The sequence below is a fragment of the Balaenoptera musculus genome, chromosome 9 (assembly GCF_009873245.2).
Source record: "Balaenoptera musculus isolate JJ_BM4_2016_0621 chromosome 9, mBalMus1.pri.v3, whole genome shotgun sequence".
Classification (NCBI taxonomy): domain Eukaryota; kingdom Metazoa; phylum Chordata; class Mammalia; order Artiodactyla; family Balaenopteridae; genus Balaenoptera; species Balaenoptera musculus.
The window spans coordinates 38,926,779-38,948,754 of NC_045793.1; the positions used below are offsets into that span (position 1 = coordinate 38,926,779).

General features: G+C 37.0%; 1 protein-coding gene and 1 pseudogene across 4 annotated transcripts in view; one reads left to right on the forward strand and one right to left on the reverse strand.

Moving 5' to 3' along the window:
- The window catches only part of IMMP2L (inner mitochondrial membrane peptidase subunit 2), a 901,263-nt gene that overhangs the window by 286,538 nt on the left and 592,749 nt on the right, over positions 1-21,976 (forward strand). The gene's annotated exons all lie outside the window — the stretch shown is intronic.
- Positions 18,528-19,198, reverse strand: LOC118901117 (annotated as a pseudogene).

Here is a 21,976-nt window from a genome sequence, read left to right on the forward strand (position 1 = left end):
GGGACAGTTGGAGAGAATGAATTCCCCTGAACTTACGTGGGAAGCAGGCTGTCAGCTAAGCCATGTGGAAATGACTCTGCCTTAAATGGTTTTCTGCTAAAATAAGCAACATTTGAGAAATGTTGTCTATATCTTTAGGTTAGTGCTAAATTATCTCACAGCTCTCTGAAGCTCATCAAGTTAATAATTGTTTCCAATGATCTGTAAACAAGCTTGCTTTAAACAATTAACCCTTCTACTTATTTGTATCAAAGACATAGATAACAAAAGATTGGAAGTTGATGGGGTCAATTCAGGATACCTGTGTCCTCGCCCATTGGTCCCTGCCTTGAGTATCATGCTGCACAGCTGTGGGTACCAAAGACTTGCCCCTGGGAGATTTATTATTTTCTCCACCTGATCTACATTTCCCGAGACTTAGGAGCTGCTGCTTCACTAGTGGGTGGAGTCTGGGGGTGCGTGGACAGCTGCGTCTATACACAGTGTCCTGGCAGTAGGGTGGAGCGGTAGCCTCCCTGTTGGCCCCATGAACTTTCCCTGGATGCTAACCTTGCTAGCTGATCTTCTCTGTAACTACTTGGTCAACTTCTGGTCTGTCAGTTTCGGTTTCTGGTTTGTAATTAATTCATGGCTACAGCTGGTATCCACCCCTGAATTTCCCATCCATAACTAAATTCCTCTTGGGCAGAAACCTAAAAAAAAAAATTCCTGCTTCGAGGATTAGTTTCTTCTGGGCAAGTTTTCCAGAAGTGTACTTGCCAAGAGGGAACATATAAAACAAAACAAAACAAACAAAATCTCCATCTGCTGTTTCCAGCAGAAATGATTTGGAAGCATCTTTCCTACCTCAAGGATTAGACTGTGTTGGGCAAGCTAATAGACCCAGATCTGGATCTCTTCTCTTAGGTGAATGAGGCCTTTTAATCCTGCATAATTTTGATGATAGACTTAACTCAGTGCCCTTCTTCATTAAGCACCATTCTTCTTAAAATGAGATCTGTTTAAGAAGTCTCATTTTAAGAAGAGACAGGTAAAAAGCAATGAATTATTAGCCTTTGCAACTCCTTTTTTCAAGTTTTCTGTGTTAATATGTGGATAGTTCACTTTAAGTGTTAATACTTTATTAGTGAGAGATGCAGCTGGGGATTTTTATTAAACTTCGCTGAGTGTGGAGAATCATGACTGTATTTACTATGTCTGTCTGTTAATATACTATTACCGACCCAATCACCCTAGCCAGAACCTAAGGAATCATTTTTAGATAAAAACCTGTGTGTTCTACCTTTTAAATATCTCTTCTTATTAAGGTCACTAGTGATTTCCATGTTGCTAAATCCAATGGACAAATCTTAATCCTCATTTTTCTTGACTGTCAGGTGAGGTGACACAGATGACCATTCCTTCTTCCTTGAATTAACTTTCTTCACTTGGCTTCCAGTGAAGCCATACTCTCCTGGTGTCCCCCCTGTTTCCCTAGTCACTCCTCAGTTGTTCTTTCCTGTTCGTCTTCCTCTTTCTGATCTCTAATTACTGGAGTCCCCCGGTGCTCAGTGCTTGGACCTCTTCTCTAACAACACTGTCTCTTGGTGATTTCATCCAGGCTCATGGTTTTAAATACCATCTAATGCTGATGAAGCCCAAACTTGTATGTCTATTCTAGACTTCTCTCCTGAACTGCAGATTCATACATCCAGTGGTCCACTTTCATCTCCATTTAGATGTCTGATTAGATTCCAAGTCCAAAATATCCAAGGCAGACCTCCTGATCATTCCTGTGAAACCTGCTTCTTCCCTAGTCTTCCTCATCTCAGTAAATGGCTATTTTATCCTTCTAGGTTCTTAGGCTAGAAAACTTGGGTTTATGCTTGATTCCTCTCTTTTTCTTATACTCCTCATCTAATCTGTCAGCAAATCTTGTTGGTTGTATCTTCAAAATATACCCAGAATATAAGTATTTTCCACTACCTCTACCTCTCCAAGCCACCATCATCTTTCACCTACTCATTATAATAACAGGTGTCCCTGTTTTTGCCCTTGGCACCCCATTCTTTTCTCAAAACACAAGTCACAATTACTGTGTCATTGTTTTCACTCCAAACTCTTCAGTGGTTTCCTATCTCTCAGTAAGTGGGAAAGACCTTACAATGGCTTATTAGGCACTATAATTTCAGCCCCACATTTACCACTCTGAGCTCACCTTTTTATGACTCTCTTTCCAATCATAATGTTCAGCACACTGGCCTCCCTGCTATTCCTCTCTGAGCAAACAAATAGGACTAGACTGTCAAATCAGACAAACGTGAATCAGAGATCTTACCCAGCGTTACTCTATTAAATGATGTCAAGGATACAGGCAATCAAAGGGCTTAGGCAAACTAGAGAGAGGTCCAGGATATCAAGGGAAACTCTCAAGGTCCTTCCCACGTTGGACCTGATCCTCTGGCTTAGAATAGATGAGATATCCAAGTGGGGTTCATGAGATTACCCCAGAGAGAAGGAATATTGAAATTATGAAACATCTCCATTTTAACCTCTAGAGAGTTGTATCTATACATGATACAGATATGATATATATCTGATAAAATACTATACAAGGAGACATACCTCACAAATCTTAGGTTCTATTTACTATAGATAATCCTGAACTAGGGACCTCTGGCTACAGGCATTTCAGAGATTGTCTCTTCCTCCTGGGTGAATATCATTCATCTGCTTATTCAGAAGTCTAGGTAGCAAAGGGTTTAGATAGCTAACTGCCTTCTCTGTTACCTTCTTCCAGCCCTTCCCATCCCACCTCCCCACTCTTTCCTCCCACTCATGCAAGCACAGTCCTGCTATAGGTCATTGCACTTGATCTTCTCTCTTACTGAAATGTTCTGGACCCAGATATTCTCGTAGCCTGCTCCTTAACTTCCTTCAGCTCTGTACTGACCTTCTTGGTGAGATTTCAACCCCACTTCCAGATACATTGTTTTCCCAGCATTTTCCCTTCTGTACTTCTTCCTGTATAAAATAGTGTTATTTCACTTATTCATCTCGTTTATAGATTGTTTGTGCCATTAGAAAATAAATTCCATGAGGGTTGAGATTTGTGCTTATTGCTGTATCCCTAGTTCCTAGAACAGGACCTGACAATGGTGGGTTCTCATTCTGTGCTTGCTGAATGGATTACTGTTTCTCCTTCCCTACTACCACTACTATGGTTGAGGACCTCATCATTTCTCACATCGATTGCTGCCGTCATCTCCTAAAAGATTTCTGGCATATTGTTTCCAACGTGATCTTTCTAAAACGCAAAGCTGCTCTGTGGTCATATCTCATTCCTGCTTAAAATTCTTCAGTGGCTCCCCATAGACTTCAGGATAAATTCCATATTTCTTAGCATGACACCCAAGGCCCTGCTTAACTCTCCAACCTCATTGTAGTCTTTCTTTCACTCATGTGCTTTTCCCTTCATTTTGTTCCTGAATTTTTGTGCCTGAAACGCCTATCTGAATCATCTGAATAACTGGTTCCTTGATGACTTAGCCTAAGGCTCTTTACTGTAATGTTTCACCTTATTCCCCTTAGTCTGGATTAAATGTTCTTCTCCAATAGCAACCGTGCCTGTCTCTGCTGTAGCATTTATACATTATGTAATAATTGTCCTCAAATGTATATGTCTTATTCACTAGACTTGAAGCTTCTTGAGTTCTATTCATTTTGTATCTCTAAGACATTTGGTAATTTGATTCATAGTAGGCCCCCAAAATGTGTTGACTATGTGAAGCTCTAAACCAAAGAAAAAAAGGGCATTTAGATTAAGTAGTAGCTTTAAAAAATAGTTCTGACTTGATTACACAAGACACAGAAGACTATCTCCTTAATCAGATCTCATGGTATACACAAGGTGGTATACGCAGAGAGCAGCAACTAAGTAGGTACCCCTCCGAGGGTCAAGTCTGAGAGGGAAATGACATTGCTGGAGTTGGTGAATGCACAGGGAATATTATGCCGTGCATTTACTTCAGAGTAAATGAGGAGGAGACTTGCTCATCTTTACCCCATCCTTAAAGGCTCTGGAAAAATTGGCCACAATTAAATCCTTGTCATTTTATTATATAGGTCAAGTTAAGGAAGTTAATGGGAATTTTTTGACCCACGATCTTGTTATATTATGCTACGAGTCAAGTGTTAGGTAGAGAGGGGCACATTTTCCACTGAGATTCACAACTCTTGCCTTCTTAGAATCTCTATTCTTCATTCCAAGTATCCAAATTTGTCACTTCCAGCACCACACTTTATCATCCCCATGTGTGTTCACACTGAAATCAAAGATTAATAAATGATAATTTTTAAATTACTGTTTTTATCAACTGATATACTAATTTAGGCTGGTATGTTTTTTATTAAACTCATACACAAGGGAAACCTTATTGATAGGGTTAATTGAAAATTTCTATATTGTACTGTATTTTTTAAAACGTAATTTATATTCCTGTAATTTGTAATACCTGTTGCAATTGCATAGCTCTTTAGAGAAAACAATACCTTCCTCATACACTTCACATAAAAACAACTAATTCTTATAAATATTTTTAAGTAATGCAATCCATTATGATTAAAATGTTTTGAGAAATAGACTTATAAGGTATAGAAAAGTATTGTTATGAAAAGATTCTTATTAATATAGATCTTCTCTTGGCTTATAGGTGTTCCCCCAAAATATCAAGTCTTTTTTGCTTCTTTAGTTAAACACAGTCTTTTTAGATCAAGTCAAAAAATGACCTACCTTACTACTAGTTTCTGCTCTGTAGAGAACTGGCCATGGGGCCAGTAGAGCTTGATCTCAGTATTGCAGAATTCAGGTTACAGTTTAGGTAGTCAATTACTTTGCTTCCTCAATTATCTGCTAGTAACCATAAATATAAGTATTGAAAAATGGAATTTTAACATGTTAATTTAAAAATATACTCTTATTCATAAAGCCAGTATTTCAGAGGGGACTGTTATAAATATGAGCCATTACATAGAAGGTACACAAACATGAGAAGGTGCTTAGTGCTTAATTGAAGGCCTTCATGCTGTTTTGTGAACATTTGTTAACAAATATTTGTATTTTACCCTTGACCTTCTTGTTTTCAATCGATTCACCTTTTTTCTTCTCAAGTATGTACATTGTACTTCTTTGTGATCACCCCACATTTGAGGGATGACAAGTTAACTGATCTTCAATTCATTTCTCCACATATCTGCTTCATTCAAATTTGTGATAGAAAGAAGGATATAGGAACACATCTTATATGCGTCTTATCGTTATTTTATTGATGTTCCAGCAATTTATTTATTAGCCTTCATGCAAAGTTGTGGGGTTTAGTAATAATACATTATAGTGCTGGAAAAGAAAACATGCTTTGTTTAATTATTGATTCAAATGTCCTTTGGAAAAAGGTGTTTTAGAGATGTATAGGGCATATACTTTGTACCAGTGTAATCATTCACTGTGTTGTTTAAGCAAATAAGTTAGTTTAAATAAGCTCATAACAAGTTTTTAATTTATAGAGAAATGAATCAGTAGGACAATGAGAGGTGCAAAATCTTAGAAGAATTTGCCTTGAATAATAATTGAAGAATCACTTGAGTACAATCCCCACTGAACTAGCTTTTGTTGGATGAAAGAATGCAATTATATTAAAAATTAATACTTCAGTGTAATATGAAACCAATGCTGCCTGAATTATTATGTGCCAAATTAGGTTGCTGTAAACAATAACAAAATGGGTGACTGTGCAAATGGAAGCACTGAGTTATTTATACTTGCAGTAGCATGTTTAATGAGATGCAGTGAAAGCAGAAAATGTTTAATTTTGTAACGGGTGACCTGAATCAATCTGTCCTACAGAAATGACAGGCTTCGGATTAATTTTCAGTTAAAACAAGGTAACTGAACAACCACCCTTATTAATATACAATATGGACTATTTTATATTACTCTTTTTTAGTAAGAGATATGGCATCTTTCGGGGGAAATATTATAAGTTCCACATGAAACACTGCCAGCCAAATTAAGTCTTGGTTGGTTTTTTTCATTAGAGAATCTGAGAATGATTTGTGTTTCTTTCTGGTTGGATTATATTAAGATCATAATCTAATAAATTCCTTGAAGGGAATACTTGTTTTGGTATTTGTCTGGAATATAATTGTGTGAGTCTAGTCTACTTTTATAAATTATAGGTAGTTTAAGATGATTAAGTTAAAATGATGGACTCGTGTCATATTTAGAAAGATCTCTGGAGTTGATGATCTACCCAGATATTTTTTAGTTAAGTACCTGAAACTGCTTCTTGCCCTTGTGTTTTGCGTCTTTTAGAGGCATCACAATTCAGGTATTTTGAAAACTTCTTTCTCAGAGGGTGTGAATTCAGTGTATGATAATTTGGGCAATTCAGGGCAGAGAGTTGAATTATTGAAGGGCCATTTTGCACCACTTGAGGGGCACTCAGTTTTATGAGTTTCCCGTGATACGGAAAAACACTTTACACTTTTACTCAAATTAAAAAACTTTTCACTCTAGGCAGCCTGGTCCTCTGTGAACAATGGACATAAAGTGAACATCTGTGTGATAATGAGAAGCTGCAAGTATCTTTTAAAAATGAAACCGCTTATTTGTAAAAGTGAAGTGCATTTTGTCTTAATCCTCCTTCAATGGGAGGTTTCCTTGATATATCTTATTCATTTGGAGTTGGCTTCCAAACTGAATTAGAAGAAGAAATAACATGTAGCATCTTATACAATGAACCAAAATGTGTCCCTAACATCACACTTGTAACCACTTTAGTGTTAGGAATGTTATCATATTTCTACATCTGAATTCTGCACAATTGTGAAAGTATGGTATTTTTAGAAAATATTGATTAGATTCAAACATTATTTTACAAATTCAAAAATTACTATAGTTCATTTGTGCATCAGTTGGAGATGTTTGGTTTAAAGGCAAAATGAAGTTTGACAAATGCCATTTTGTTATTCTGTAACTTTGGTAAATGTTTTTGTATTCAAAAACTTAATTAGCATAATACTTTAAAACAGGAAGAGCAGAAGCTATTTTTTTATGAGCTTGCTAGAATATTATCTAAATCAAGCAACTAACTCATTTGTTTTAAGTAAAAACAATCTCACTTTTCCAAAGAAACAACATGCAGTGTTGTTTAATCTCTGTACGCTTTAGTTTCCTTTCAGAGAGAAAATTTTTCATGGTTTATTCTTTTCAGTGACGAGGCTTTAGACTGTTAGAGCTATTGAATATCTCTAAAAAATACAAGAAAAACGTCAAAAGCATTTATTGTTTCCAGAAACATTCCTTGGTTATAGTGGCTTTGAATAATAGAAAGCAGATAAAGCTAGTATGTGGGAGTTATTTTCTGGTTAGAAACAGCATATAGATAGATAACCTTTTCTTGAAAAGAATTTTCATGTTTAGTTAAAACTTTTGGTTTGGGCAATGATTACTACAGATGCTCTCTGTACTCTGATTGTTCTAGAAATGCTCATGTTAACCAGAGCATGAGCTTTGGAATTAGTAGACTTCATTTCAAATCCTGGCTCATCTATCTGTGGCTCCTTTATTTTTTAGATCCTGGACATAGTGCTTACCTTTCTTGAGGCTGATTTTTTCTTCACTTGTAAACTTGTATTCATAATTCGTGACCCCCAGGGTTTTATTAGGGTAAAGTTGACATACATGTGAAATTTTTTGTTAGTTATACACTATAATAATATTATTGGACTTCCCTGTTGGCACAGTGGTTAAGAATCTGCCTGCCAATGCAGGGGTCACGGGTTTGATCCCTGGTCCGGGAAGATCCCACATGCCTTGGAGCAACTAAGCCCGTGTGCCACAACTACTGAGCCCGTATGCCACAACTACTGAAGCCTGTGTGCCACAACTACTGAGCCCGTATGCCACAACTACTGAAGCCCGTGCGCCTAGAACCCGTGTTCTGCATCAAGAGAAGCCACTGCAATGAGAAGCGTGCACACTGCAATGAAGAGTAGCCCCCGCTCTCCGCAACTAGAGAAAGCCCACGTGCAGCAATGAAGACCCAACGGAGCCAAAAATAAATAAATAAATAAATAATGTTATTATTTATTATTGTTATTATTATTAGAAGGTGCTCTATAAAGATATCTTATAATGAATCATTTTAAGTGGAGAATTTTTTTGTAAAATGAATGATCTACACCTTCCTTTTCACCATTCCTCTGTTCCACTAATTTTATACTCTGAAATTTTCAAACACTGTGTTTAAAATTGTATCTGTCAATATTGCACTTGTAATATGTCTGAGAACACATTCTAGCCTCATGGAAAAATACGGTGTTCAATTTGTGGTTGAATTATTTTCTTTAATTATGATATTTGCACTACTTTTGGAAGAGAAATTAGTCTCTCAGTATTGGCACCCATGTTGATCACTATGGGAAGAAATGCTTTAAAAATGTATTGGTAATAAGCTTTGAAGTTTTCTTCACGTCTTTTGGTGCTGAATAATATTCCACTGTTTGGATGTACCACAGTATGTTTATTCATTCACCTACTGAAGGATATCTTAGTTGCTTCCAAGTTTTGGCAGTTACCCATAAAGCTCTTGTAAACATCTGCATGCAGGCTTTTGTGTGGACATGTTTTTATTACTTTGGGTAAATACTGAGGTACTTGATTGCTACATTTGCAGTCAGCTATGATTATAAGTAAAACAAAGTTTGAATCCCAGTTAGGCAAAATATTAATTTCCAGTGAAGAATCCCATTGTTCCCATTAGTAGGCATATATTACAAAATAAATCTATCCAGTTATTATTTTGGGGGTTTTTAAAAATAAAAATGTGAGGAAATGGAAAAAAATGCACTGATGTTAGTGATTATAATAGTAGGGGTGTTGGAGTGCAGGTGGAATTGCTTACATAACTAGAAGTTTTCATCAGTCTAGAATTACTTGATGTATTAGTTTGGAATATAGATTAAAAATAGGAAGTGGTTATATCTGGGTATGGGATTGTGGATAGTTAAAATTTTTTATATCATGTTACTTGAATTTCATTTGAGAGTTGCATATAAGTTTACTATGTAAATTAGCATTGATAAGATCTGAAGATTATTTTCCAGAAACAAAGTATACAGACTAGATAAGCATTTGTATGTAGCTTGATTTTTCTTTTTTTTTTTTTGTCTATAAAATGTTAACACATTGGGCTCATCAGTTATACAATAAACTAGTATTAGGTATACTGACAGTCCACCATGAGGACTGAAGTAGTACTGTGAGTACAGTACTGGGCAGTGCAATGTCCTATTTCAGAGTGTCATTCATGAAATAGCATCCTTTTGTTCATTTCTGTTTACCAGATCAGAGATTGATAGGTGAATTAAAAAATGTTCCAGAATGGCTATGGTCTATATTTGTAAGCTTTCCTCTTTGCGGATTTGCATATATTCAAAGGCTTTTAGGATCATTCCGGAATGCTTAGGACCGTCCACTTTACTTTGAGATGAGAAAATTCAAACCAAACAAAGGCAAACAGATTTCTGCCCAAATGAGAACAGGTTAACTTACTTTTCTCTACCATTAATAGCCACCAAAGCAAAATTTTTATCACTCAGAAATCTCTTCCAATGAAGGTATCTGGGGAAAAAATGTTCAGCTCAAATCTGAGATAACTTGATACCTGTACTCTGTGTCTTAATGAATTTGTTCTAAATGATCTTGTTATCTGTGGCATTACATAATTTCTGCAAATATTTTTGTGTGGTACTTTAGCGTTTTGAGAAACATTGATTTAGTTGCTGTTTAAAAATTAATGTATTTCACCTAAGAGTCTTGATTCCTGGTTTTCTTTAAATGTTATATCAGGGCATGCTTCACCTAAAACTCTGCCTGGCAGCGGTTTTGGGGACTGAGTTATCACAGGTCCTCCTGAGTTCACTAAGGGCACCACTGGGCCTGTTCACTTGCTTATATTACTTGCCTGGCTTTTGAAAGCATTTGACTTCGTGAGGTTTGGCCTAAATACTTGTCTGACTTTAGATAAAGTTGTTTGTAGCAGGTTTTGAGAGCCTTAATACAAGTTGATACATATTTTGTGATTCTTTGGTAACTAACTTTGACCCCAATTAGTTTGTATGATTTTACTGAAACACAATCTTTAGATTCCCCTGACAAAAGCTCTTGGAGGGGTTCCTTCCATATATCATTGATGTTGCTTTTCATGACCTTGGCTTTGCCTTTCTCTAAAGGGCTTTATTTTCTGGCAGTCCCCACAGCCAAGCAGAATCACATCTAGCTTCTTACCTCTGAGCCTTGCGTGTTCCGATGTCTGGAGCACTCGCCCAGCCTCGTTCATCTGGCTTCACGTCGTCCTCCTCCTCCCTGGACAGCCTTCCTCACGCTCCCTCTTCTTAGCTTGCCCACTATGTCTGGCTGAGGGCGCGTTGAGACCTGACAGGCGCCATCTTTGTTGCACTCTATACCCGCTCACTGCAGGTGAATATGCGTTTAGTAAATGATTCTTAAGTTTTTCTCGTGTCATTTATGAGTCATAGTTCCCCCTTGGCATTGACCTTTAGGTAGTTTACATTTGGGGGAGTGTTTCATTTTAGTGGAGGAACGATAGACCTCCCCCAACCATGTCCCACCGCATTCCCCCCACCTCCTCCCCTACCCCTCTTCCTCTTGCTTCCTGTAAATACTCTAGGCGAGACCTTTTATCACATAGAATTTTATTGGATTACAATGTCTTTTATCTTCCATATTCTCTTTCTTACCATATTTTCCACTTACAATAAAGTTGGAAACATCTGTAGAAATTAGAGGAAGCCTAGGCAACATTAGTAAAATTTGTGAAATTTTTTAATGCTCATCATATCATTTTTACTTTAGAAAACATTTTATATAGACTCAAACTAAATCTTCGTTCTTGTAAATAATGACATTGTCGATCTTAGAAACTAGTAACTCTTTAAATATATTTCCAGAGAGACTCTAAGGTTTTAGAATAATAATAGAAAACACCATTTTCTAACGATTGGGACTTGAAAAAAACAAGTTCATGAATCTGAAACAATATCAAAAGATATCTCTGAATAATTATCTGCATATTGTGCCAATATTACTAATTTTAAATAGACTCTTCACGGGTTCTCAAAAATATAATTTTAATTTAAATGTTCAAAATGCCCAGTTTAGTGTTGGCTCAAGCCTAATGCAATGTTGGAGCCACATATTATTCTTTAGAGGCTGGTATTCGTTTCCTCTCCTGCCCTCCATCTCAAATTATTCCCTGTCCTTTTTCCCTTTTCCAATGGCAATGTCCACTAACCTTTATCTTCTCAAATCTTGTGACAACTATTTAAAATACTCTTGTGACAACATTTAGGGTGCTTGCTCATCTGTCATAATACTTTCATATCTCTGTAATCTGTTTGCCAAGTCTGAGTTGATACTGCTCAATTCAGAATTTTTTTCATTGGCATATTTCTAATAGCCCCATACCCATTCATAAATGCGGGTGTGCACATGCACACTCTTTGACTTTATTTCTCATGTTGGTTGATGATGCTTACCTTTTACGTGATATATGATCATCCCTACCACCAGATGAATAAACCATTGCTTCATTTGAACCCATTCCTGAGGGAGAGAATCCTGCATGTGAGTTTGGGATAGAGAGGATGATCATTCTTCAAACTCTTGAATGACCTACTTTAAGAAGCGATGAGGGCTTCCCTGGTGTCACAGTGGTTAAGAGTCCACCTGCCAATGCAGGGGACACGGGTTCGAGTCCTGGTCTGGGAAGACCCCACATGCTGCGGAGCAGCTAAGCCCGTGCACCACAACTACTGAGTCTGTGCCCTAGAGCCCGCGAGTCACAACTACTGAGCCCACGTACCACAACTACTGAAGCTCACGCACCTAGAGCCCGTGCTCTGCAATAAGAGAAGCCACCGCAGTGAGAAGCCCACACACCACAACAAAGAGTAGCCCCACTCGCTGCAACTAGAGAAAGCCTGTGCGCAGCAACGAAGACTCAACACAGCCAAAAATAAAATTAAAAAATAAATTTAAAAAAAAACGATTATTGGTAAGATTCTGAGATATGTTCTCTTCTTCTTTTGTTAAAGCAAATTCTGTTTCTCTTTTCTTGTCATAGCTTTCACAGATATGAGGTGTTTTGTTAGAAGAGAGTATACTAGGTGGGCCTTCAGAGCAGATCTTGTATTAGGGAATAAAACACATGAAGAAAGCAGTGACAGAGTGGCATTATGTTTTTAGATGGAAGATGGAAGTTCAATAGAAATAGTACTGTTCTCCCAAATGGATAGCTTTTATCTTTAGAAGCAGTTTGTAAATTTTTAGTAACAAGAAGCAGATGTACGGAGTTAAGTCTTTTACTTCCCTTAAGTTGAAAATTTTACTTCTGTAATGGATGTAAGCTCCCTGTCATATAGGATTATAGCCCAATACATGAAGGACTTTAAGATCTATTGTTGTTGAAATGACTACTCTCCATGCAAGAATATCAACCTTAACAACTTGAGAATTTGCTAGTGCAGTGTTTGTTCCTGACAGTTTGCTTCTGTTATATTGCAGCTTTTAATTCTATAAGAGATTTAGATGGACAATTACTCGTGATGGTGAACACTTGCAGCATAATAAGTATTTCATAACTCAACATATTAATAAATATATATTTCATATTCAGAATAATATTTCTGGAATGATTGGCAAGTGAACGAGGCAACATCAAGTTTAAAAAATGCTGTTTCTTCTGAAGTGAACTGCTGTTTACTTGGGATAAAAAGAATAAGGCAGGTTTTTCGATAACAGTATTTTTCACCTTTAGACACTTGAGTCAGAAGAAAAGTGCACAAAAAGATTTGTTATAGGACAAAAAAATATCATACAGTCCTTTCTTCCCTAGTAAAATACAGCTTACTAAATATAACAAAATAAGAAATGGTTATGGAAGACAGGATGATAGGTTGTTTCTAAATAATTGAATCATTATGGCAGATAATAGTATGTCAGAACCCAAACTTAATTCGTTGAGGAATATTTATACGTTTACTTCTCTTTGCTTTTTGGAAAAATTCTAGCATGTTCCTGTTCCTAGCCTCCCAAATTTGCTCTCCTTCAATCAGTAGTCATGGTCTAGCTGTGCTTTTGGCTTTGGTTGAGTTGGAGGAGCATTTAGAGTGATCATCTGACACATCTGGAAATTTGGTGATGCACAAGGCCTTCAGAACTAAGAGAAATGGTTAAAAAAAAAAAAAAAGCCCCAGACAGCTCATTTGCATAACATGAATGGCTCACTAGGTGAAATACAGCTGATGCACAAAGTACACGGGCAGTTCAGGTGAATGAATTGTTCTCTGTGGCCTGTTAGATTTTTTTCTCCACTTCAGTAACTGCTTGGAAATGAAAATCATCTGGGCCCCTGGGTTGTTAAGTATTGTTGTCGTGCAGTTCCCTTTTGTTTTCTTTTATGCTCAAGAGTTGGAGCTATGAAAGGCAGCTTCATTTATTGTTTAGTTGAATCAGAATGACTGCAATTCCACAAACAAATTGGACTTCAGTTAGGAGTGCTTTGTTATAAATAATCTTGGAAGAGATTGGATTCTTTCCTAGCTGATACACTCAGCTGTATGTTAAAATCAAAATCTCAAAGGGATTGATTTATTGATGATCTGAGTGATAGCTGAGCAACATACACCTGTCCTCATCCTGCTCTCTCTTTGCTGTCTCTAATTTCCTAAAGTGTATTCAGCAAAAGTTTATGGTAAGGGAAATAAATATTCTATTTTCTGAATTATTCTTTTCATTTTAGCCTCCACTTAAAAAACAAACAAACAAACAAAAAAACACCAAAATAGTTCTACAATGCACAACCTTTCAGTGAATACTTCTTCATGATTTGGAAAGAAAACCTGTTTCATAGATTGGTTAAGGGCATTTTTCATGGTTGGGTTAGGTGAATCATATTTTCCACATACAATGTTAGGACATTTTGAAATTTAACAATATGTTTTTTGCTACCGGCTTCAAATACCTAAGCAATACCTGTAAACACCTCCTTTCATTGACTGTAAAAAAAAAATTTTTTTTTTTTTTTTTGTCCATTAAAGTGTATTTATTAAAGGGTCCATTAAAGTGCTTCAAGTTATTTGGTGCATAAATCATCTGGAGACATAGAAAATCTGGTAGTTTCCTCCTTGGTGGAAAAGATATATGTGTGTATGTATGTATGTGTGTGCATATGGCATGTAGTTTGTACTTACATATAAAGATAAAAGTGAAAACTGAGTATACATTTGCTTAGATCTTGGTCCTTAACTATAAATGCCATAATAAGTAGCACTTTGCTTCCTTGATTCATAAATGCTATTGTGGTCAGTTATACTGTCAGTAACAATCATTTCATGTAAGTAGGCTAAGTTGGCATTAATTTTCTTATACATTGTTTTTTTTTAGTTATTAGCACCTTTAATTATTATTTATTTATTTATTTATTTTTTTGGCTGTGTTGGGTCTTCGTTTCTGTGCGAGGGCTTTCTCTAGTTGCGGTGAGCGGGGGCCACTCTTCATCGCGGTGCGCGGGCCTCTCACTGTCGCGGCCTCTCTTGTTGCGGAGCACAGGCTCCAGATGCGCAGGCTCAGTAGTTGTGGCTCACGGGCCTAGCTGCTCCGCGGCATGTGGGATCTTCCCAGACCAGGGCTCGAACCCGTGTCCCCTGCATTAGCAGGCAGATTCTCAACCACTGCGCCACCAGGGAAGCCCCTTATACATTGTTTTTTTCTTGCTAGATACTTTATGTGTGTTATTTAACTTGAAGTAAATATTATTTCCTTTTTTACAGGTGAAAAAATTAACATTTAGAACTGTTAAGTGGCTTATCCTCAAAACACACAGCTAGTAAGTTGTAGAGCCGGAATTTACATCTGTGTCTATCTAGCTCCAAAGCTTATGTATTTCACCTTTCCTTTCTACTCACTGTCTCGTATAGAGATAAAGTTGTTTTTTTTTTTAATTTTTTTTTATTTTTGGCTGTGTTGGGTCTTCATTGCTGCGCATGGGCTTTCTCCAGTTGCGGCGAGCAGGGGCTACTCTTCATTGTGGTGCGCGGGCTTCTCATTGCGGTGGCTTCTCTTGTTGCGGAGCACAGGCTCTAGGCGCGTGGGCTTCAGTAGTTGTGGCATGCAGGCTCAGTAGTTGTGGCTCACGGGCTCTAGAGCACAGGCTCAGTGGTTGTGGCGCACAAGCTTAGTTGCTCTGCAGCATGTGGGATCTTCCCAGACCAGGGCTTGAACCCGTGTCCCCTGCATTGGCAGGTGGATTCTTCACCACTGCGCTACCAGGGAAGCCCAGAGATAAAGTTTTGACAAAGCAGATCATATTTTCAGTTTGATACATGATAGAAAACAGTGGTGAATGTGTTTAAAGCGACCTTGTTTTGTTTTTGGAAAGATCTGTTTATAAATTAGAATTGTTATTTTCCTCAAATGAGGCACACCCATGGTGACTTGGAGTATATTAACATGTTTTAGATGAATACACTCTTATCCATAATATTCAAAAGCATATTAAATTAATAGTTTTAGAAAATAAGATGCAAATGTGAATTAAATGTTTGTCTAATTCAAACATAAAAACATAAAGTATTGTTACCTTAAGGTGTTTTGAGCAAGAATGTGCACATAACACTGTAGGATTGACCTGTGCTGATGTGCTGTTACTATTGTACCACATGTGTTTTAGGTGCTCTATGGTTTACCTTTTAAAAACATTTAATGTTCATAAGGTGTAAGGTCTGAGTAGGTCTGATGTCTAATGTGCCGTCGATAAACAGTTCATTGGGGCAGAGACTTAGGAGTGGGGGTTGGAATGGGAATGATGATGTTTACTTTTTCTGACACGCCACTAGCATGCTTCAGAAAGAAATTTAGCAAAGCTAATTGGAGAGACTACCAATACTATAAATTAGGTCCATAGCTTAGACTTGTGAGTACTAGCCTTTATAACAGACTTGACAGCAACACAAATCTGTTAAAAGAAAATGGAACTGTCCTTGACATGAGATAATGGGATTGTCATAGATACAACACGTTGTGCAGTTTTTCCTTTTAATTACCGTATGAGAAGAAAATCATGTTTTGCAGCTGGTCCTTCTTCATTTTCATTTGCCTTGACTAAATCTCACACCTAGGGGTTTGAAACATGACAGACAACAGGTGTGAATCTGTATCTAATAAATGACTGTAGTTTCTGTCCTTCCTTTAAAAATTGGCTATGTTGTAAACATCTGTAATACTAATCAAGACAGCCTTTTTCCCTTACTTTGCATACCATCGTTAGATTATATGTCTGAATCAAATCACAAACTTAAGTCAAGTTATTAAATTACTCTTGCTAGAAGAATAGATTTTAAAGGAATGATGAGTTTCAGTCAGTTAAGTGCAGCTGGCAAGCAGCCATTCACTATGGCCTAGCGTGACATTGATTTTTGACTGGAAGAAATGGAAACATAGCAGTAGCTGCGTATCCTTAAGGAAACATTCTATATTATTGACGTACTTTGTCTCCTTGAAAGCCACTACCAAAACTTTATTCAAATTGAATTTTGATTGTACTGGTAAGGAAATCTATTCAGAGTCGAAGTCAAAACATTCATTATTGTGAAAATAAGATGCTAATCCCAAACTCTCACCTTAACAACTATTTCTACCACTGTTCTTTAAGGACACAAGGTGTTTTATTATACACAAGACCTCTTTTTTTAAAGCAAAAATTACAAAATACACTTAATTACATTTAGTAGGAACACGTGGGCTGACTCATTGTGCAGATTAAATAGACTGTCGAAACAAAATCAGTTGATTTGGCTCATTTTTTTTTCTCCTACATTTTCTCCAGTGATTACTGCTCTCATCTACTTGCCAAATTGATGGGAGTTGGCAGTAAAAAATAAGCAGTTGAAAATGTGGGAGATTAAGTTTTCTGAATTTCATAGAGGGTCATCAGAGGGAAAGATTACAAAAAGAGTTGGTCTTAACGGGTTGATAGGTTGCATTATGAATTGTCTGTTTTCAGTTACAATCACCTAGACCTAATTTTAGAACCCTTGCCTTAAGAGAGTGTTATTTTTGTTTTCCATATTTTGATAAATACGGTGGATTCAACAAAGAAGGTGTTTATAATTCTTGCATGATTTGTCTTTGTCTTGTCATTAAGTGTCAGAACCTTAGATTCTAATTGTATTAAGTCTGTGAAAATTAACAGTGGAAAGTGGTACAGTGTTTAATTTGCATAAATTAGGCCTTGTTGAAATTAGTGTCTAGGATATTGAATATTGGCTTCAGGGTCTGATCATACTGAATGCTGTACATAATAAAGTCTATTTGTGTAAGGCAAATAAATGAAGGGGGTGGTTTCAGGGACAGTAGGTAGTATTTAGTCACAGCTGTAGCTTGGATAACAAACTGGCTATGGGATAGTGTTGAATTTAATGGGGATTTGAGCCAGGCATTCTCATTCCAATTGGCAGAGACCTGGAATGAGTCCAAATTTGCATATGCGGAAGATGTTCTGAGGCAGAGGCCCTGGAAGGGCTGCTGCTGCTTTGGACGTAATGACAGCAAGCCTGATTCATCTTCTTCAGCTAGGTTGGGGGGTGCATCTTGATCTTCTCTACTCCTCCTCCACTCTGATGATGAAAGCTACAATTATTGCAATTATGGCAAGTATTACACGCATTCCCACTTAATTTTCAGAATAATTCTGAAAGGTAGTTGTTATTATTTTTACAGATGTGAAAATTAAGATTCAGAGAATTTAAAGAACTTAAGGTCATTCAGCTAATAAGTGACAAAATTTAGACTCAAACTAGGTCTGTCTGATTGCAAAACCTTGACTTTTCCATCCACCACCACTATTACAAATTATCAAAAAAAATTAGAATAATTTTTCTCTGTAACATGTCTATATTGGGTCAGCTTTCAGTTCAGCTTACATCATAAAAGCTATTTTCCCACATGACTATTTTACCTTCTAACAGATCTTTATCACTCATATTCTTCTTTTAGGTCATTTGGAGTGGGGGCTTAAAAGGCAGGCAGCTGCTGGATTCTGTTCCTAGACTGACGCTGGAATCACCCCTGCCCTGTTTTATCTGTCTCTACAAGCTTGCAAGTGATGCTTTCCTGCGTCTCCCATCTTTCAGGCTTTTATAATATTAAGTTATTGAGTGTGTGCCATATATAAGGCTCTGATATATAGTATTAAATCAGTAAATCACAGAAGAAGGAGAAAAAGGAAGAGGATGGAAGAAAGAAATTTGTTAGTTTGGGAAATTGAACATTTCAGAGACAGATTGGGTTTACTCCAGAACCCGCCTCACCGGTCTGTCTCTGGTGTGCTGTCTGTGTTACTTTCCCACTGAGCTGAGGTCTCCCCAAGTGATGGCTCCTGACTTCATATACAACTAAGTGATTTTTCTTTTTTTTTTTTTTTTTTAGCTTTGAGGCATTTTATTATCAAAAGCTGGTACTCATATACATAAATGAGTAAGAACTTAAAATTCATCATACATTTACTTCATTTTTTAGCTTGACCTTCTAGTAAATCTTTAGCTTCATTGATTTTGGCTGCTATATAAGGAGATCCTCCCTTGTCTGGGTGATTTAAAAGCATAATTCATCGATGAGCATCTCTTATTTTTCCCTTCTTGGCAGTAGGGCTTACACCTAGTATTAATGCTGCTTCCCGTTCTGTCATTTTGGGTTCAAACCCACCTCTGTAATAGCCACCACTGAAGGCAGATTTTGGTAGACTTTGAAAAACTTGTTTTACTTGAGGCTCCATAGGCTTCATCCTTGCAAAGCGTAACAGGCTGCAAATCCTGCAGCAGCAGTGGTCAGTCCAGCTGCTACCACTGTACTGGCCACGGTTCCCGCTCGGCTCCTCTGCTTCCGCCGGGAGCGCGGTTCATCCCACCCCACCAACTCTGCGCCTCTCGATTTTTCTTTTTTTTAAAAAAAAAAAAAGCCCCCCAAATGAGTCAGTATGGTGAATAATTTGGAAAAAAGTATGCATTTCTGTGAGATTTGTAAGCTACTTTCATTGGTGTTTGTGAATCCTTTAAACTGAAGATTCTTTGTTCCCGACATTCTAAACTGCTTCTAGGTCCACAGAAACAAACACACTGGCAAAAATTCTATATCCTAACTTCTCTCTAAATTTCATAAGAAGGATAATTGAAGTGTCATTATGTAAATTCAAGTTTTTTTGGTCTATACTTAAAACTGTGAAGAAAATAGTTGTAGGAATATTAGGCATGTATTCATTCATTCCACATTTATTATTTCTTTTGTATCATGTGTGATATTGAATCTTTTTGTGTGTGAAAATGATTTTGTTTAGTCGGGGTTTTTATTTTTGAGGAGTTTTTTTCCCTGTTTTCCATTTTGAATTGTCTTACGATTCAAATTGACTTTCTAGAAGGCACTCTGAAATTTGGCAGTATTCCTTATAGAAAAAATTAGTATACTTGACAGTTGTATTGTATGATATTCTGTGAGAAATTCTCAGAGGAGTATCTCAGTTATTTTCAAAGCGTCTCCACTTAAAAAACTTTTTAATGAGCATTATAGTAATATTTATTCATGATTCTCTGACTTACTTTATTTTGCTCATTTACTCAGTCGTCGTTGATTCATTCGTTTTCAGTTAATAAATATTTACGAAGCCCCTAACACACGTGTTGCTCTTGGTAGATGAAATGGATATATTTCCCTTATGACACTTATCCTGTGTTGGGGAAGACAGATTAAACAAATAAACACACTAAGTTGACAACTGGTGTGAGGAAAAGAACTGTGTTATGAGAGAGGCAGCAACCCACTTGAGAATGAGCAAGCAGGGAAGGCTTCATTGGGGAAGTAAAATTGAGCAGAGATCTGATGGATGCTTAAGAGTCATTTAGCGCCATCAAGATGTGGGAGAAAGGCTATGTACATGTAGTTAGCCCTCTGTAGCCACAGATTTTGTATCTGGGGATAAGGAAGGCAGACTGGACTGTGTCATTTTATATAACGGACCTGAGATTTGCGGATTTCGGTATCCATGAGTGGTCCTGGAACCAATCCCCCCACAGATACTGAGGGAGGACTGTACCCTAAGGAGGGAATGAACTGGCCTTTTTGGAAGAACCAAAGAAAGCCTGTGTGGTAGTTAGAGTAAAGGCTAAAGTAATGCAAGATGGGGTTTGCCATTTGACGATTTTCATTTCCAAGCATGAAGTGAAGTTTGCTAAGCTTTCATGCATTGTTTATAGTAGTAGGAAATATGTGATGGTGTAAATATCAGAATAATTTACCTTAACCATTTGAAAAATGGAGACAGCTTGGTGTTACGTTAGTTGTCAGTTTTTAAATGCTTGGAAAGGTAGACAGACCAAGTAATTTGATTGCTGTCGGACTTGTGAACAATTCTTGGTTTTAGTTTTATAAGTATTTTTCCTTTGGTTTTGCATGTACACCCATACACCACTTATTTAGCTGTTTTTCTTTTAAGGAAATCTTGTATTGTTTATTAAAGTGTTTAAGAAAATCTCTATCAAAATTTTTATTTACCTACCATATTATCTTTAAAAAGGCAGGGTGGAGTTAATTTCCACATTTGCTTTGTGTGTTATCTTCTTGCAAAATGAAAACCCAAAGTCTTTTTCCAGATTACTGTTTTAAACTAAAGTAAAACATAAGACATACTAACCTATGGGTTTTTGGGTGTGCACGAATGTGATTCTTTCAGGGACAGTGTGATCCTTTGTCTAGCAATGTAACCTAAATATTTTATTAAAGAGCTGCTGGAAGTGAGCATATGTTTTGTTTGTGACTAGTAGAATTCCTTTTGTATTTCACCGTCCAAAACTATTAACTCCTTTATTATGATATTTATTATTATAGAAGATTCCAGTTGCATTCTTTGTTAAACTAACTCCTCTTAAGTTCTGCCTTGTGGTCCCAAGTGTTGTCTTGAGAATGTTTTTGTCCCTTAAGGTGACTTGAAATTCTTTGTTGCTTGGGTGTAAAATTTAAATATATTCTCTCTTTATTCCTTCCAAACTCCAATATATTACTAGTTGACTAATCTGATAAACTGGTTAAGGGGAATATGTTTATTGGTTAACGCTAATGTCTTGTACCTTAATTAATTCTTTCACTAGTTTAAAACCAAAGGAATAACAAATGCAATAGAATATTACTGTGAGTTGAACATAAGAGATCTAAAATATGTATATACTTCATAACTTTTTCTTAATTTACGTTTCTTAAGTACTGTTGTAGGCTAGATATATTATCTTAAAAAATGGCATTTTTGTCATTCTGCTATCCTATCTGATTGCTGTGCCGAATTCCTCGTCTGAGCTCCAGACATCTGCATCTAATTATCTGCCTGACATCTCCCCCTGTATATCTCAAAGGCACCTCACACTCAGCATGCTGCAGACTGGACCAGGTTCTCTGCCAGTGTTTTCTATCTTAGTGAAGAACAACCACAACACATCCAGTTGTATAAGCGCCATGTCTCAGATTTATCCTTGAAACCTCTTGCTACCTCATTCCTCATATTGCTTCCACCACAAAGTCCTATTGATCTTATGTTCATCCACTGCCATCCATCTCCAGTGACATTATCTGAGTCCAGGACGACTACAGGCATTGATTAACCTGTGTCTCTTCATCTACTCAGCTTCATATAACCTTTTGTCCCACTTGATCCAAAGTGATCTTTTGAAAATTCAAGTTTACTATCATGTGAATAGCCTTCATTATCTTCACTTATTTTAAGATGAAGACCATAGTTATTAAGGTAGCCTAAATGTCCCCATAAAGTCTGTTATCTGCCTGCCTCTCTAGCCTCACCCTCCCCATTTTCATGCAACA